Source organism: Sciurus carolinensis, chromosome 6 (genome assembly GCF_902686445.1).
Source record: "Sciurus carolinensis chromosome 6, mSciCar1.2, whole genome shotgun sequence".
Classification (NCBI taxonomy): Eukaryota; Metazoa; Chordata; class Mammalia; order Rodentia; family Sciuridae; genus Sciurus; species Sciurus carolinensis.
In genome coordinates this window covers 79,325,575-79,345,787 of record NC_062218.1, presented here as the reverse complement: position 1 = coordinate 79,345,787, position 20,213 = coordinate 79,325,575, and the positions used below count along the sequence as shown (strand labels likewise).

The 20,213-nt window shown below is 36.0% G+C and overlaps 1 protein-coding gene across 11 annotated transcripts in view; it reads left to right on the top strand.

Moving 5' to 3' along the window:
* The window catches only part of Mctp1 (multiple C2 and transmembrane domain containing 1), a 553,559-nt gene that overhangs the window by 445,520 nt on the left and 87,826 nt on the right, over positions 1–20,213 (top strand). The window lies entirely within an intron of this gene.

Sequence of the window (20,213 nt, the reverse complement as noted above, 5' to 3'; positions counted from 1 at the left end):
TTGGTAAAAGCAACTCAAGTTCTGTACACAGAACATGAAATCTGGAGCCAGACAGACTTTAATTTGAATTATGTAAAATGCCATGTGCTTGTTGGGTGGCCTTGGGCAAGCTACTTGATGGTGCTGGAAATGTTTCCTGATCTGGAAAGCAGACGGTAGCCCTCACCTCACATGGTCATTTTAAAGATTATGGCTAATGTATAAAAAGTACCTATCTCAGTGCCAGGTGCATAGTCACAAATAACTTATCATCTTGAGGTATGGCTATGGGGTTTAAGTATATTACTCTCAAAAGGTTTGGCTAAATCCAGAAATAAAATTTCAAAGATCTAAAAAGGAATGTATGTCCTTCAGGCAACCTTCCATAAATATAATTTCTCTCAACTGATTTTTGATAGGCACTGGGCAGCAAGCAGTCAGTGTTATCCTCTTTTGACAAGTACTTGGAGTGCAAATATTCTGTTGCCAATTAGGGACAGACCATGCTTTAAGCCTCAGCTGAGATGGGAATGTAGCTGACAACTCTTTTAAAAGTGGAGAAGCCTAACCAAAACACAAGCCTGTAAAATGCCACCTCGCCTCCACATGGACACAGGCTGAGAATGGGACCAAGGTTTTTCTCACAAACCTCAAAATTCTATGCCAAAGAGCATGGCTGTGATTATTTTAGCCTGCAAAAAATGTTAAAGAGGGTGTTGTGAAACTCCCACTACAGCAGGCTTAATGAAGGTCCCATTAGAGCATCCACTGAACAGCTGACCTTGTGACTCCTGGGAGTCCTCCACCAGAGCCTGCTATCCTTGGGTGAAAGTAACCTGTTTGGAGTGGTCCACTTTAAGTGAGTGGAGCATCCGTCAAAAGCAATTATTTGGGTTTGGAAATGATTCATTTTAGGCTATCTTTTCAATACCCCTTCTATGAAGTAGGATATTTGTTTCTTAAGCTCACACCTATTGTGTGACAACAAAACCACAGTGTTAACACACTAGGAAATTCTTTTTCTGTGTTCTCTTTTTGCTTTGCATCCAGCTCAGCCAAAAGTAACAAGTCTTTAAGGTATAGGTTAAAAAGAAGAAAGTGTTGGATAGTGTAAAGGTCTAGAACACATCCTTTTCTATCTCAGTGGAAATTCCTGTCCATCAGGAAAACTTTTCCACAAAATCCAACTCAAGATGACACAAAGGGACAGGTTCTATAGGAGTGTTAATCATCAGCTCCCAGAAGACCTCGTGCAACTTGTGCATAATGAACTCCTGCCCATTTTGAAAAATCATAGAATCCTCTGAAAGCATATTGTTTCTGGCTGCTTTCCCTACAAGGTATAGCAGTCAGTGGTAAAATACTATGTCCAGAGTCCACCTGCTCCTTAGATTAAATTTATGCCTAAGGAGGTGGACTTTTCATCAGGAAAATTAGTCCAGAATATCTAAAGATATGAAAAGGTTGATAATTTTTAGAAAATAAATAATCAACTCTTTTGAATGGTATGGTCACTCTGGACCTATTTATTGTCCACTCAGTGTTGACATTGAGGGAACACATCTCTAAGAACTGAAATTCATCCTAAAGTTGATCTGAAGACAGAAAATCTTTACTGAAGATTTTTGTTTTCCACAACCTTTTTAAACAACTATGAAGAGTGCTCTTGGACTCCAGTCAGAAACACAAGAGGGTAAATTTGGATTAGTTTCTCTTGCTTTATAAAACTGTTGAAAGGAACCCACCCAGTCAATTCATACCCAGAAATCCACACCCTCATGCATTCGGTTGACTAAACTTGAGGAACCTATGTTCCCATAATAACCCCTTGTCCCAAGTTCTAACAGACTAACTCAATTCCTTCCCTGCAGGTTACCTGAATTTTCTAAGATAAGGAGAAAAATTGAATTTGGGAAGATCTTGAGTGTTCTCTTCCTAATAAATTTTATCCACCCATCCTACTTTTCTAACCAGTCCTAGTCAAACAAGTTATCAGGAAAGTAAGCTCCATATTATCAGAAGCAGTTTTAGTTTACTAGGAGGCTGTTGAGAAGAAGGCATCCTTTCATTAAAATTTCCCTCAAATAATCACAATCACTTCTCTGCCCTGACTGATGATAAAAAGCTGTTATAACTACCAGAAGAGAATAACTGAGGTCCTCAGTCTATTTTATCGTATGGTTCATTCTCTGGGAAGCCTCTGGAGCAGTCTGTGAACTGTATCTGGTTTGTTGGTGGTATTAGAGAAAGAATGAGAACTTTTGGTAGGTACTCATGATCTAAGTCAGCTGATCTCCAGAAAGTCTGAGGGAATAACTCACAATAGAGATTCCAAGGTCCTACCACCAGAGATTCTAAGTAACCCTGGTTGGGGCCAGGAGTAGCAGATGAATTTTATATTTTTTAAAAACTGCAAGAATTACCTCAAAATATTTAATTCTTTTAAACTTTCTTTTGTATGTATAAATGCTGGAAGGTCAAGTTATATTTTAGATGATTCCAGAGGATGTTTCTTACCACTTCTTGGTTTGGTTTTCCTCTGTGTTAGCATTGATTTTAGGCAGAATTTCTCCTAAATGGCAATCAATCCCCCAGGTTTACATTCTTTTAGCTTTTGGTCAGGGAAAAAATTTTTTTTAAATATAGTAATTCCAAAGATGTGTGGTTGTGTCTCATTTGTTCCGATTAGCCCACCCTTGAGCCTGTTTTGCAGTCTGAAGCAGTTAATGGTCTCATTAACCAGGATTGGGGCCAGGATCCATACAGCAGGAGCCAGGGAGGGAATCAGTTTCACCAGAAACCACCAACTGAGAGGCAGGGAGGATTTCCCCAAGGAAAATCAGGGTATGAAAAAAGAAACAAAAGATGTCAACCATAGATGGACTGACGATGGGCCAACAGTTCTAAAAATGGCAGTAATCATCATTTATTTAACCCAACTGTTAAATGAGAAGAGAAAATACCACTTGAAAATAACAGATAGGTTAACTGATTTTGACAGGACATGCAGCTCCACCACCAACACCACCATTAACTTTCTTGGGTCACAGATCAAGTCACACTCAGACAACTAGGCTGAACCAACAATTGAGGCTTAACTCTAATGAAAAGAACAATGAAAGCAACGACCCCAGATCCCTCAAAGACCTGCACTGTACTTTTGGGGGTACCAATAAGTATATCTGGGAGTTAAGACTTTTATAATTGTCAAAAAGATGATGGGTTGAAAGGTTATGATGTAGCAGCTACTTCTGTATCCCAAGCCAGGCACATCCTGGCTGTGCCAAGGCACTGAGTGATTCTGTAAGGTGTGAGAAGATGAGAGGTGTTCTGTAAGGTGTAGAATTTCTCTCTTACAGGTTTTCAGTACCAGTTACCAAGAACATTTCTCATGTTTGACACCTTTTGTCTTTAACATAGGCTTTAAATTGAGCAGAAAGGAGTCTTAGAGCAGATTAACACAAAGATACCTTTAAATCATATAAGAATGTTCCTTTATATTTAATAATCTTTAAATATATATACATGTAGGATCTTTTCATATGATCATGAAGCAAGGCTGCAAAAAATGGTTTAAAATCCTATCACATTTTACCACCTTATTTTGGAATAAGACTGTGAAGTAGAGATTAAAAAGTTTGCTCTTGTAACATGTTAAAAAATGCTTGCTTCACCCTCAACTCAATTTTCCTATCTGTAATATGGGAATAAAAATATAAAAATATAATTACAAATGATAAAGGGGAATCAAGTTAAATGGTTCCTCAGGGCACAGAAATGCTTAGTTATAATTATTTCTCTATGGTAATAATTTTATTTAATTAAGATTATTTAAACAGCTTCATATTCAATTCATACTTACGTTTCAAAATAATAAAATTCTTTAAATATATTAACAGTACTATATTAATCCCATGTAAAATTATTTCCTTAGAAGGGAGATAAACTATATCATTAACAGTGTTTAATGAACTTTCACATCATAATTGAATTGATATTTCCATTCTGCAGTTGAGAGGGATCCATGAATAATTACTTAACATTTGTAGATATATACTTCCTATGGAATGAATAAATAAAAGTATAGGTATATGTAGATAGAATATAAATTTGTTAAATATTTTTGGTATAAATGGCACAATACCTTTAATTAATTAATTAATTTATTTATTTCTATGTGGTGCTAGGATCGAACCCAGTGCCTCACAGCAAGAGCTCTACCACAAAGCCACAACCGCAGTCCCTAGAATATAAATTTATATGCACTCATATACACATACTCAAACATGTTATACCCATATAAACTCTTGATAAATATTTATACATACCTACTTTACCCTGCATATGAGGATGTTTTAACTGATCTGGGGGCTGTCATTAATGAAGTTTCTCTACAAAAAAAAAAAAAAAAAAAAAGGACAAGTTTCCTTGTTTCATAGGAGAGATCTTAAGTTCTTAAATATTATTTAGTCCTTTGTTTATTTTACCTGTTTGTGATATATTTTTGTAGGTTTTTCCCTCTCCATCTGTGCAGCACTTATCCTTTATTTGCATAATCTAAGCATAATTCATTTCCTTTTCCTCTAATTCCCAATGAGAGTTTTGAGCCAGTGTCCCTTCCTGGTGTTTAAAATCCACAAGTTACTCCATGTCTCCCCAAGATTGGGCTGAAGCTAGGCAGGAGGAAACATCGCTACCTCTTCATTGCACTAGTAAACACTGAATCCAGAGTTGCTACTGAGGTGATGTCTTTATTAGAGTGAGACTTGGGATGAACACTTCTGGACAGAAGGTGCTCGAATATGTCTGAGAGGCAAAGATGTAAATGAGAGAAGTGCAGTGTCGCCACAACAGGGAGCTACTGAAAGGAGAGCTGGACTCTGCCCAGGGTCCTGCACTTGGAGGACAAAGCCACACCTGTCTCCGCGGGAGATAGAATAGCTACCTGGGAGCTGACAGCAGAACCCAGAGCCAGTTTAGATTGCAGCAATTGGTAGATAGAGAAAATGACTGTAAAAACAATGGGAAATCTGCCAGGTCTCACCTGCTTTTCTGTGCTTGATATGATTTAGTTAACTTACAAACACATGTATTAAGCTTTATCGTGAAAAAAAAATTAAGAAATGTTTTGTAGCAGTTATAGGAAGATACAGGATTATCTTAGAGCTTTAGAAGTGCTCCCATAAAAACAGTTGGAAGTGGTTTTCAGATTATTTCACTCGTCCTGCTGTGTTCAGCAGTTTTCATTTCTATTTTCTTGATGTAATATACTGAGAAAAACAAACTCAACCAACCAAAGGGAGTTGCTGACTGCTGCTTACCAAAAAAATAAAACAAATACCCCCTTACATGTTTTCCTGCTATTTCTAAGGATTAATGTAGGGGTGAGATTTATTTCCTGCCAGATGGACTAAAGGTAAATTGGTAATGGAGATCACTGAGGAAGGCAAAGGAAACCTAACTCTAGTCCCAAATTAAAAGAGCTCCCTGGCATGACAACCAGGTAAGAAAACATCATCTTATTCACCCAGTGGTGCTTTCTTCTGGACAGGCACAAGGACCTTCTATAGTCCATCCTCGTTCTCTTGTGCCAGGATTTGGTTTTGTTCATTTTTTTACCAATCTTCACTCAGCGAGGTAGTTAAGCTATCCCCCACCCCCCGCCACAACACACATACTACCTTTTTTGGTATGTTTTTTGTTTTTTTGCAGTACTAGGCATTGAATCCAGGGCGTGGGGCTTGCTAGGCAAGTGCTGTGCCACTGAGCAGTACCCCTAACCTATTTTGTTTAATTTTGAGAGAGTGCCTTGCTAAATTGCCCAGGCTGGCCTTGAACTTGTGATCTTCCTGCCCCCGCCTTCTTTTTCTATTCCTTCTCACATCTCAAACTTTGACTTTCCTTAGCATTGCTTTTTCAAATTCTCATTCATTTCTTATTCAGAGGGTGACAAAATTCTATATTTTTAAAAAAATTGATCATATTTTTCATGGGAACTTAGAACTAATGGCATAATCATCTTACCCTAGGGTGGTAGCATTTTATTGTCACATTCCATCACCTGCCTCTAGGATTTTGCTTTTGTGATTATAATTATCAATAACTGATGTATTGTCTTAGCTATTTCTCACTGACCTTTATGGAACTTTGCTAAACTCAAATGAGGAGCTTCTGTGTGAAGAATCATCATATGGATAGTACTGTCAATTAGAATTTTTAATATTTTGGGAGTACTGGCAAGACACACCCAAGATCCATTACCATTCTTTGCCTCAGACTACTTTCTCCCAAGAATTTATATTGGATGTTTATTGATTTTTATTCTAAAGAGTTGTATGGAGGTATAACTTATATCCCACAAAGTCACCTGTTTAAAGTGTAAAATCACTGATTTTTAGTTCAGTTACAGAATTGTGCAGCTAGTATTTCAAAAGGATCCCTTTTGCCTGATTATAGCAACTCCATATCCTGTGTCCAGCCTCTGCCAGTCACTAATCTGCTCTCTTTTCTATTTATTTTTCTTGCTGTACTGGGTATTGAATGCAGGGACATTCTACCACTGAGCTACATTCCCAGTCCTTTTTATTGTTCATTGTAAGGCTCACTAAATTTCCCAGATTGGTCTCCATCTTTCGATCCTCCTGTCTCAGCCTCCAGAGTGAGCAGGGATTACAGGTGCATGACACTGCACCCATCTCCCTTGTCTGTTTTCTATTTCGAGTGATTTGCCTTTTCTGTATATTCTTTTAAATTGAATCATATAATATATCCTTAGCATCTGACTTCTTTCACTTAGGGTAATGATTTTGAGCTCATGACATAGAAGGCATCAGTGGTGTTTTTTCTGTTGCTGCATAGTATCCCATTGTGTGGCTAGAGCTACTTTTGGATTATCCATTCACCAGTTGATAAACATTTTTTGTTTTCATTTTGACAGTAACATGGATAATGAATGTGCAAGTCTTTATCTAGGCATAGGTTTTCATTTCTTTTGGCTACCTACGAGTGGAATTGTTGGTTTGTAAGATAAGTTTATATTTGCCATTTTAAGAAACTACCAAAATGTTTTGCAGAGTGGCTGTGTTCTTTTGCATTTCCACCAACAGTATAGGAGCATTCTAATTTCTACATATCTTCACCAACATATAGTACTTTTCATCTTGATAGTAATTTCTGTGGATATGAAGTGATAACTTATTGTGGTTTAGTTTCCATTTCCCTAGTGACTAATCAGGTTGAGCTTATTAACCAATCATGTGTTTTCTTTGGTAAAATGTCTATTAAATCTTTTGCCTATTTTTAGTTTGGTTTTCATCTTTACATTTTTGTTTTGAGTGTTCTTTATGTACTCTGAGTACCAGTCCTTTATCATATATATACTATTTACAATTACTTTCTTCAAAAATGAGGCTTATCTTTTCCATTTTTTAAAAAATATTTTTTTTTAGTTGTAGGTGGACACAATACCTTTATTTTATTTTTATGTGGTGCTGAGGGTCAAACCCAGGGCCTCACTACCACTGAGCCACAACCTCAGCCCTATCTTCTCCATTTTTAATGGCCTTTTGTATATCACTAAAGTTTTTAACTTTAAGTAAGTCTAATACATTTACTTGTACATATAGAGAAAGATAGAAAGAAATAGACTGAGAGATTAAGGAGACAGAATGTGTTCAGTGTCATATTATGAATTCTTTGCATACCCAAAACCACAAATATTTTTTCTATGTTTTCTTCTAGAAGTTTTATGGTTTTAGCTCTATGATCTATTTTGGATTAACTTTTGCATATAGTAATTTTATTACTTTTAAATATATTTATTTATACCATCCTGCTCAGTCCCACAGTTAACCCTTAAGGTATATTTGGGAAGGTTCCAAAGACATACAGAAGGGGATAACTTTTGATTTATATAATCTAATCTCAAACTGCATCACCTTTCAGCTAGTACTTAAATTTGCTTTTAAAAATGGACACCTATTAATATCCCGTATGTTTCCTTGAGAGTCATTAAGTTCCAGAGAGCTATAAAACTCTCCTTGTGAATAATTTAAAAGATTGAACAAAGTCATCTTTTGAGTCCCTGTCCTGATAATGAATATCCAAGTAAATTGTCAACAAGAAACTGATGGTCATCATGTGAGAGTTTGGAATCAAAGTTGTCCCATGTGAACCTACAATTAATGCCAGCTTAAATATCCTCTTTTGTTTAAATAGGATGCAATATTTAGTTATTCAGGAAAATTGAGCATAGTAGCACACTGATAGAAAAAGTGCAGAAAATTTTTGCTTAAAAATACTCAAAGAAGCATAAATGTTTATTGAGAATCATACATCAGCACCTTGTGGCTCAACAAAATATGTCCATTCCTGACAGGTCATTTTTAGAAATGAGATTTTACAGGCAATCAAATACAACAACAAAAACGTCTGAGAGATAATGCATCTCAGCATCCCCATGTCAATGAAGTGAAAGCTTTTCTGAAAATGAAATGGCCTTCTTTTAGAACTCTGGAATCCTAAACTACAAGACATTTCAGGAACTATTTTGGCTGGAAACGATATGAGAGATTTTTCTTTTTCATAATTTTTATTACAGTGGAAATGGTTTTTGTATTTCTAACAGTTTGACAAGAGCTAATTACAATGCGCTCATCTGTTTTGCGGACTAATTTGAGCCATCGGGCATCAACACCATAGACATGCAGCAGCATTGCAAATGATACGCATGCTTCCCTTGCTCCAAGAATTTGTACTTGCTATAAAAGAAAACAGATTTGGACAGCCCTGAAAAAGTTGGGTTTGGTTTGAAGAAAACATTTCAGAATTACATTAGAGCTGGCCTACAAGTGAACTAAAAATACCTGCTCATCTCAGTGGTCTTGGCCGTGGGCCTTTCCTTTTACTGCAAAAGTCAGGCTGTTTGAACAGTTGGAGTTCGGCTTGCTTGCTGTCTAAACTAGTGTTCTCTGATAACTTCTGTTACCATTGAAACACAAGCCCTGTTGCACTTAAGAGAATATTTAGAGGTGTGGAAAATAGCCAAGAGAAATGTATACTTAGTGTTCAAACCTTTAGGCTTCCCGTGCACTAACGAGACCACTTAGATCTGCTAAGAAATGGGAGAAAGACATTCATCAGTAAACATTACGCAGCAAGGGTAAAAGATGGAATGGAGTAAAGAAGGCTGTTAAAATCAGCCTAAGATGATTATTTGAATTGCAAAGAGAAATGTTCAGACATAGCTAGAGCTGCTAAACATAACTCTTGAAGTTTTTCCAGAACAGAGGGATTGGGGGAATGAGACCAGTGAAGGAGAAAATTAGAAAATTATAAGACAGAATGGGAGATGAAGTTTCAGAAGCTGGTAAGATAGCTGAAATATATGATATTATTAGGTCTTAAATCTATTTATGAGGGTGAAAATTTTAAAACACATTTTCTGACTTGGGCTTTGTGATTATAAGATTGAAATGAAGATGTTAAATCTGAGCAAAGAATAATCAGCAGTAACAAACTGCAATAAGTATGGAGGATTAAAAAGAAAGATCAGAAATTGGTAGTATGAATGAAATAATTTGAGTGGAAGTGAGTCAGAATGATACCTAACATTCCCAAATTTGGCATAGTGCAACCCTGTGCGCATCAGCTACTATACAAAAAGAATCACCATAATTCATCATCTGCTTTCTTAAAGGCATTCCTGTTCAATGAGTTAGAACTGGGAGTATAAAGACTGCAGGTCTAATTTTTAAAGTAACTTGTATCACAGACTTCACTAACATGTGTTTGGCTTGTTAGATGGCTGGGTATACTATTTTCTGGCACAGTATATAGAACAGAGGGAGTTTCCCCCCATGAGCAACTGAAGTGCCAGCTGTTGCCTTAAATATTGTACCTGTTCATGATGGAGATAGCTTTAAAGCCAAAATTCAAGCTTAGGGGAAATTTCACATTTTGTACATCAGCAAACACTGGTATAAAATTTGTGTGTCTAGATGCAGCATTTACATACATAAGAAGTGGAAATGACCAAGAACCGATTTCAAAAATAGGTTCAGATTCGTTTTTTCAGTAAAAGATTCATTTCTTTAAAAATTTGTAAAGGTAACTGTGTGTAATAAGCTTTCATAAATCTCTATAGAACTTCTCAAGTCCCAGAAAGCATATAAAATGGTAAGTTTACATGAAAATATTCTTAAATAAAAGATCACATTTAATGTAATAATTTAGTTCACTAATAATCTAAGAACTGGAAAGACAAAAAGGGATATCAGAACCTTATTTAATGACTTGAAGATCATGGAAAAGGCAATGCCTTTTTCATTGTCACTGAAGGCATAAAGGGACAACTAACAATTATTCTAAAAATTACCCAAGAACTACATCAAAGAAACATTTAAGAATGAGTTAAGGCTATTAAGCTCACTGAAGCTGGTCTTACACCCATTCTCCAGGATCCAATTCTTTCTGGAAAAACCCTCAACTATTTCACTAGCAGAGGTAAAGAACATTCCATGCTTTATTTGTAAGTTAGGGAAAAAAGTGTTTTAATGTTAGTTCTCACTTTGTTTAAGTTTTTAGAGTGATTGTTACTGCATACCAGCAACCTCCATATGGGCCAAATAATACCAATTCCTCTTCATGGTCCATCTTTGGTTATTTGAAATAATACATATGTGCTGATCTGGAATCTGAAAGAATAACTTTTCATGTGGCTCAATTATGGGTGATCCAAACTTTTGCAAATGAAAAAAATTAAAATTAAAATTAAAACATCAACTGTGTTCAATACCATGATTGATATTATAAGCCACTAGGTAAAGAACTAATTTTTAATGGAACGTATCTCGAAGAAACAACATTCTCCATGCATCTATAAACATTTGTCACTGTCACTCTACATCCAAACTTTCATTAACATTAAGCTCATAACATTGCAGGGATTTCTTATCAGTTATTCATGTGTGGTTGATGTAATATTCAGGTCGGACATACTCTGGACTTTATATTTTGGAGTTGTCAGTGTTCTCAAAGCAAAGTCATAGATTTTCATCTCTGAATTTGATAAAAATGACATAAAATATCAGTACAACTTGCTGAAAAGAAAAAAAAAGAAGAAAGAAACATCTAAATAAATAAATAATTTCCTAAATCTTCTGACTGGCAGATTCTATCAATATCTTCATCAAGAAAAGTAGTGTACATTATCCTATGATTAGTGAATAGCACCATCTCTGAGGGTTTTTAGTCCATTTTGTTGTGGAGATTCCTCAATAGCTATTTCCATGGATCATATGTAGCACATCTTCAAATGAATCCTATCTAGTTGTCACAGTTGCTTCTTTAATAGATGGAGTCAAGTTATGCTTTTCAAAAAACATGGATGTTCTAAGATTGTTGACTCTAATTTCAGATAGCAACTTCAAAAATCCACTGGTCAATTTCACAAAATAAAGAATAGAAACCTTCTGATGTATATGTATTTATGTGGTTAAAGTAAATCTGAACAAACAATGTTTTTCAACACCATCAGTAAGTAAATGAACCAAGGTACAGTACATGTGTTCAATTCAAAGTTTGCTAACCAATTTAACCAATTTCTTTCTTTTTTCTTTTTTTTTCTTAACTACTCCTAACCATATACCTCATTCCATCACCAAAACAGAGATGCACAACCTTCCTAACATATTTTGCCTATTCACTACCCAGAATCATTTTGTAGATAATGCACTCTGAGTTTTTGCTATAAACATATTGCATTAGTCAGTTTTTCAACACTAACCAAAATGTCTGATATAAACAACTGAGAGGAAGAAAGATTTATTTGGGGTCACATCAGCCCATGGTCATCTGACTTCATTGCTTTAGGCCTGAGGTGAGAGAGAACATCATGGCTGAAAGTATGGCAGAGGAAAGCTACTTAGTTCAATGGCAGCTGGAGAGAGAGAGAGAGAGAGAGAGGGCAGGGGGAAGGGGCCAAACACAAGAAATGACCTTCCAGGGAATACCCAGTGACCTACTTCCACCAACCAGGTCCCACCTCCCAATAGTCCATTCAACTTATTAATCCATTAGACATTAATTCACTGATGAGAATAGAACCCTTGTGATCAATTGCCTCCCAAAAGCCCCACCTCTGAACATTGAAGAATTGGGGACCAAACCTTCAACACATGAGTTTTGGGAGAACATTCCAGATGCAAACCATAACACATAGAAAATTCATGTTCCAAAACACAGCAAACATCTTGTTAATTTGATAACTGGTTGAGACAAATCAAAAAAGAAAGCATTCTCATTCTAGTTAATAGGAGAGAGACATTGCTCTGTGAGGGGTTCTTTTGAGCATACAAAGCCCCACCCCCACCCATGTCATTGTGGCATGATCACAGGAAACATCGCAAGGTAGAGAGAATCGGTGGGCCTAAGTTCATCACCAGTTTCCTGCATCTGTTCGTGTTAGATAGAGAATTGTTCAAAGGAAGTAAAACCTCTTCTTCTAAAGAGCTACACTTCATACTTTAAAACCACCTTGGAAAATCTGTCCTTATCCTAGGAACTAATTTGGCTCACCACTCCCATGATGAGTGGCAGTGGTACAAAATGCTTTGAAGAACCAATCGTAAATAAAGACCTTAAAAGAAATGATACCATCTACTGTTTAAATTAAGGCAAAGCTGCCCCCTTCTCCAAAGACTAGGTTTGAAAATTCTGATAGTGTGGTGGAGCCTGACTTAATTCAAGGGAGAGTAAATGAACACAGGAGATACAACTCTACTTCTTTTTAACCATACTTTTAATATTAAACATTAATAGCTAGAGAGAAAATCTAGTGCAAAATGCTTATGAGTAAGTGCAGCATTTTCCCCACTACTAACTTACTCTCAGTCCCTAAGTCATAAGTCATGCTGTCTCCATAGAAATACACCCAGCCTCCTTCTGTGTGCAGTGTGTATGTAGTACAGTTTCTTCATAATTTTGGAATATTCTATTGTCTACATGGCAAACTGATAGTCTCAAAAAGGACTCCTATTCACATTCTGGGCAGGAAAATTCACATTAGGTGAGAATGTCCTGCATTTGTCAGAGCGATCCATACCCTTGGCTCCAACCACTACTACGGTATATCCCTTCTCTCACACTAGTCATTGTGACAACTAAAAATACTCTACATATTTCCAAAAGTACCCTGGGGAAGGGAAGTGGTAGTCTGCTGCTAAATATTTGAAAGTTGACCCTCCTTCCTTCTTTTCCTCTTTTCTTCTTTAGTGCTAAAAAGGACATAAGGAGGCAACTGATGAGATTAATTCACAAACAGTGCTTTCATTAGCTTCTTACTACACTCTTCATCAGGTTTTTAATCCAGGAGTTTTACGTCCTTGACAATTCTGATGAAATCTTTTCCAAAAAGAAAAACAAAATATTTGGGGTCCACTTGACATTCTTTTCCTAGCCTCTTGTTTAAGGCCAGCCTTACTGGAAGAGGTGAAACATTTTCTTTTTAAGTATTCATTACCACAACCAGTTTTTATATATTGCTAAGCACCTTGAAGTTTTTGTCTTAAATCATTGCTTCAGAAAGCATATCCTATGTATTTATCATCTTTCTAATATGGTGCCTCACTCACATCAGGGAATTTTTTCATATCATATGTTCTCTTTTAGACCGAAAAAGTCCTTCTGAATTAATTCTTGTAAGCATATATGCTCTTTTGGCACATTTCCTCCTTCTATTTTATTTGAAATAGATATTATTGAGTGATGAGACAAACAGGAAAGCATTAGGGGGTGAAGGTTGGGTGAAAAATGGGTTAATACTGTGAAGGCCTGAGTATAAATGTGTGTTAAGTTCAAGGAAAAAATGAATTGAAATTAGGGAGGAAAAGGATTTTCTAAAAGGACCATGAAATAATTAATTGTTTTGTAAGAGATGGCCTTTCCATGTAGGCAGAAATTTTTTTTCACTTCTTTCTGAAGAGACAGTCAAATAGAGAATCTCATCTCTTAATTAGAAAGAAAAATACTCATCAAACACATCTCATCACTGGCGAGCTAATGATCCACAGCTGTTAGTCTGAAAGGGCAGGCTTTTTTCCTGAACAGTAGGAAGTGTTAATCATTTTGGATGAGATTTCTTTTAAAAATATACTGTAGTTTGCAAAAGAATAGGATATTCAATATTCCAACTTAAATGATTTTTTGAAGTGGTCTCCCCCAGGGATACTGTCATGTGTGGCACTGAATGATCATTGAATGCAAGCATCTCCCATTGCACTTCAATGGGAGCATCAATTGATGAGATGGTGTGAATGGCTGGGTCCTGTCTGGGACTCTTAAACCTCCAAGCTCAAAGAAATACAAATCATGCATGTCCTGCACCTCCTAAGAAATGGTGTAGTTATAAAATTGTAATATTTTGAGTCATTTACTCAACTTTATATAATTTGCTTTTTTTAAAAACACAAATGAAAAGCCTTATCCCACCTTCACTTAGCTTCTCAGTAGAACAGATTTTTTGTTTGTTTAATCTTCATGCGAAAAAGTCAGGCTTTTTTGTCTGTAAAATGTAATTGGCTCATTCAGTTTCCATTCGTTGCCTTTACAGCCACCTTGCTAACCTCTTCTAAACATTTTGGACAGAAGAAAACCCCATCTAATAGAAACCTTGTGAATAGCCAACTTTTGATTATTCAGAGCCATGTGAGAGAGTGAGAAAAAGGAAGAATGAAATGGGCTCCACAAGCCTCTTTCCCACCATCAGTTTTGACCTCTTTGCCATACCAAACCTTTGCAGACACCTAAGAAGTATCATTCCCTTTCTTAGCACTGATGCAAAAGTAGTTTCCCCAGACCAAAGAAAAAGAAATGTGGAAAATCTACAAACTGAATCAGTTCCTAAATATTTACTCCACCAAAGCATCAATATTCATTATAAAATTATTCACCTTAGAGTCAGTGGACCTTTGTGGGGAAAGAACCCTGGATTAGGAATCGGTAACCTAGTTCTGCCACTAATAGAGGGTGTCCTTAGACAAGCCTCAAAATTCCTGAGCCTCAGTTTCCTCACTTGTAAAATGAAGACTTCTGATTCTTTGTCTTCACAGTCTGCCTCTCAGGTCTTTCCCCCTAAGTTCATCCTATGGTACTTATGAGGATAAATTTTATTATTTATTTTTCAGTAAGTTTAAAATGTTCAAAATCTTCATTCTGAATTTTTAGGATTAAGATTTAGAATGAACCAAAAACACTTCAGGATTACATTTTGTGATAATGATGCTAATATTATAGGCAAGGTAATAGTGAATTAAATAAAAGGTATTTGAACTTAAAAATGAAAGGGATTATGGACAGGAATTGACATTCATAAAACTGCCAGTTAGAGCAAGATTTTATTTTATATTTAGGGGCATGAGATTTTTAAAAAATGACTGACATTTTAAAACTTAATTGTTTTAATTCCAGAGTTAACAAAATCTGCATTGTATACAAATGCCATTTACTAATAATAGTGAGCTACTTTAAAGATCTGAATTTTTGGTTTTTTGTAGTTTAATTGTACCCTATGTTTAACAACTTCACCCATCTTCTCAAAGAAATTATCATATTCACTTAGAGGATTAGTTTATAATGTCTGTGTAATTTTCTTGGAAATAACTTCAAATATAAAAAGCATTGAATTGCATTTGTATAGTACTTTGTGATACAGCATTTCCACATGTCGCTTATCGGCTCCCTGCAGTCATCTTATGAAATAGGTCAAGGTTACGAAATTTATAGATAATAGACGAAAATAAAAGATAGCAGTCAACTTTCCCAGGGTCCTATGATGATGAAATATCAGGCTGAAACCACTTCTTAAGGCTTCTGGTGCAAACCATATTCCACCATACTATACATAGTGTCTCCTTGCCAAGAGAATAATATATATCAGCTAGCATTTGCTCTTTAGCAAACTGCTCCAGAATTTGTAGTTTGAAGAAACTACCATTCATTTAATGATGATTCTGTGGGCCAGCACTTTGGATCACGTTCAGGTGGGCTTACTCATGCACCCTGAGCCAACTTGTCCTCAGGTAGGCAGCTGTGTTTCTGGGTACTTTCAGCTAAGGTGATGGTGTGACTGTGTCATGTGTTTTTTAGGCCTATGCTCTCTTGATATCTTTGATCAGTCTCAAAAGACCTGGATATAGGGCAACATGAACAAAATAGGGTCTTTACTGTACATGATCACCACAAACTTAAATATAAACACCGAAAATGGCATTCATTTCATCCTCTCTTCCTTTTCTAATTGGCTTAACTTCTTTAACATACCTCTTATCTTAAAAAAAATCATTAACTATAGGTTCTAAGGCAGCATAGGAAAGGTGATAAAGTGCAAGAAGGCCAAAAAAGAACTACACACTAATATGAGTCAATCTATTCCTATTTGCTGAGCATCTTGTAGGTGCCAAGAAGTAGGCAAATTCCACCTCACAACTGCAAAGTAAATCGTATCATTTCCCCTCTTCAGATGATTAAGCTAAGTGAAATCTAGTAACTTGCTCAAGGTCAAGGTTGGGACTAGGGAGCATGAATGCTTCTAGGCCCACAGTGCACACCTATGCACTTTCCAGTGGACCAAACTACAGCACCTTGTTCAGGGATTCCATTATCTTGGTTGACAATCCAAAGCTTGTTGAAAGAGGACATCTGACAGCCAGGATAGTGGGTAGACCTCTCAGTATTCCTTTCTAACAATGGAGGTTGTGTGTACTATCACCATTTCGCTAATGTCTCATGAAGAGTTTCTACTATAGAATTATAAATACAAATAGCAACAACCATTTAGTAATGTTTTAAAAAAAGAAAACCATCAAACACTTAGAATAGTTCCATTTTCTAATGATCTGGGATAACAAATTTATGACTACATGTTTGGTTTGGCATGGAGGCAAGGATTATTTAAAAGTGAAATGTAGACAGTCCAAGTTCCCTTATAAAACGTGGGTGGCAGGGGTGGGGTGAGGGACAATGAAAGGGAGGGTTGAGGAGACTGTGTGATGTGGTGGGGGAATAATGGAAGGATACCATAGTGATGGAGTTGAGTAATTTAAATACTATATAAATTTGTGATAGTCCTTGTCACTTAATGTAATTTTGAAAAATTCTAGAATCCTTGGGTCCTCTTTCCCTGTTCCACAGAGGTAAAAGAGGTTTTGGAAGTTTGGATCTGGACAAATACTAGACATTTTATGGTTTATATTTGTATTCCATGAATGTGTTGAGAATTTGTTCCTTAATTTCTTTTTCTGTTCTACTTAAACCCATTATTATATCCCAACCTATGGAAAGGGGTAGTCAGGACCAAGGACAGATCCAGTGCTGTCTTGGCCTTCTTTGGGTTTTCTCCCAGCTGCTGCTCCTTTCTCCTGATGTCCTATTAAACTGAAGGCCTAGCCTTTTCATTATCTCAGATTGATTGATTGATTGTACTAGGAATTGAACCCAGGGGTGCTTAACACACTGAGCGACATGCCCAGCCCTTTATATATATATATATATATATATATATATATATTTTTTTTTTTTTTTTTTTTTAAAGAGGCAGGGTCTCACTAAATTGTTGAGGCTGGTTTTGAACTCAGGATCCTCCTGCCTCAGCCTCCCAAGCCACTGGGATTACAGGTGTGCTCCACCACACCCAGCCCATTATCTCAGTTTTGCTGTAGGAAGATAGGAACAAATTTAGTGGACCCTGGGAAGAGGCCTCAGTGTAAAGGTAATGAACTAAAATGTTCCTTTCTTTCTCTGAGGGCTCTTTTTATCAGAAGATCCTCACCAGCTAACAAGAACACTATAGTGAAGGATTGTTTTTTCTTAGTGATTCATAGCAATCTGACTCCTGAGATAATTTTTTTCAGCTTTTTGAACACCCAGTGTTTCATAGCACATGGTAAATATTCAATATATACCTCTTTAACATTTTGTAAACTTCAATTGGGTGTTAAAAAAGAAAAAAAAGTAAATGCTTATGTATTTAGAGTCCATTCAAAGATTTCTTGGGGTTTTAAAAAATAAAAATGTTTCAAGAATAGGAGTTCCCTTCTCAATTGCTCAAATAGTAGATTCTTAAAGAACACATAGTAGGAAAGGAGACTGTTTTTCCATTGCCAGGATCCATAAACCTAACGTAATTTCTTCCTTTGTTTCTCTTTTCTGTGTCTTTCTCTAACCCCTGTTCTGATGCCCATGTCTATAGGATGTATATACACTACAGGTATTCATGAGAAGCATTGTGTCAGTTCTGAGTACTATGTTTTAAGAAAGTTATTGATATATTGATTTGGATCTGATGAAAGGTAGATGTCTATAATGGGGAAGTTCCCAGAAATCATACTTTGTTACTGGTGCAAAGTCTTTTCTATGTAATACCAGGCCAACAACTAACACCAATACATAGACATTACAAGAAGTTTATTCTGGAATACACTAGGAGTAAACATTACAAGGGAGAATATATATGCTCAAGAGGTTAAAAATAATTACAGTTGGTCATATGTAGCAGTAGAAGAATCTTAAGATGCATCTTTGAGGTTAGAATACGCTGAGTAGAGTGAGTACCCTCAGAAAAGGCAAACATATAAGGTCCTAAAAGAAAGACTGTGCTCAGACCATATGCAAAACAGTTCATGCCTGCGTAGCCAGGATGTAAAGAGAATATTGTCTAAAAGAAGTACTAATGTAGACTGGTTTATTGAGGGGAGAAATTTTCTAGTAGTATCCCAGGTTGTAGTTCTAAATGAATTTTTCTGAAGTCCATTGGTTTTATGTAGTGACTCTATGGTAATTTTACTAATAATCAAATAGACTTCTGTTGAATAATTTGGGACTCCAGTCTCCATTTGCTCATTAATTGAGTAAAAATTTACTCATTGAGCATTTATTCTACCTTAAGTACTATTCTAAGCTCTGGATACAAAACAGTGAACAAAAAAGAAGTCTCTACCCTAAAGGAGCTTACATTCTCATGGTTATCTAAGTGTTACATGCAAATGTGTAAAGAATTAATATGGATTCTAGTAAAAAATTATTCTCCCCTTTACATCTATTGATGTCTATCAAATTTATCTTAGTTCATTTCCTGAATAAAGACTTATCTTTGTAAACATGGATTTTAGTAATCCTAACCATAAATTATCTTTTATATCATCTTTGTATATATTTTACAAATTTCAAAAATTAAATGAAAATATTTTATTTTTATAGAAATCTTTCTACTTTTCTGGTGAAAGAAAAGATATGGGTTCTGCTTTATGCCTTGCAATATTTAGCAATTTTCTTATTCAGGAACTTAAATCTATAATCACCATGAATTCTGTTCAGAATTCATTCCTTGGATTACTAAACCATTATTTATACTTTTTGGTGTTCATTTGGGTTATGAATATAAAAGAATTCAATAAAATGTACAGTTTTCAAATTTTAATATTAAAAAAATCAGACGGTATAGTAATGTCATAAAGTCATTTCAAATATTGGAGATGGAATCTAGAGATGATCAGGTTTATAGACTTCTGTCTAGACATGAAAACACAGAGACAAAGTGACTTTCTAAGGTCTAGAGCCTTGATCTTGCAGCCATCAGGCTGAGGTCTCTATTACTCCACACAGTTTATTTCTGTTTGCCATTTGGACAGGCTGTAGGCTTGACTGAGATGTATTATCAGGCTGCAGATGGCCCATGTTGGCCTGCATGATTGTCCTTATGCCTTCAGTGTCCTAACCTATCAAATACAAGGTGCTTGTCACCCCAACCAGCTAACTGAAATTCCCAGTAAAACTACCATTCAACTAAATTTTAGTCAGCAGATGACTTTCCAGCTTTCAATATTAGAATTTGAGGACTTTAGTGAATAATTAGATTTCCAGAATATCAATAACATTTACTCAATAATGGTTTTGATTTTGTTTTTGCCTAGTTATTGGGTACCAAGCAGTGTATTAGATCCTTAATGCATTTTAATGATTTAATTCTCATAACTGTGAAGTGGCACTTCTATTGTCCCCATTTTAGAGAAAGAAATTAAAGAGAGAATATATAGGTTACTGAAAGGTTGTACAACTAGTTAGCACTAGAGTCAACACTTAAATCCCACCTAACTTAACATAACCTTAATTTGACAGCAGGAGCCACAGATCCAGTGAATTTAGATGATCTGTCCAGGAGTCTGGTGGGGGTGTGGTGTGAG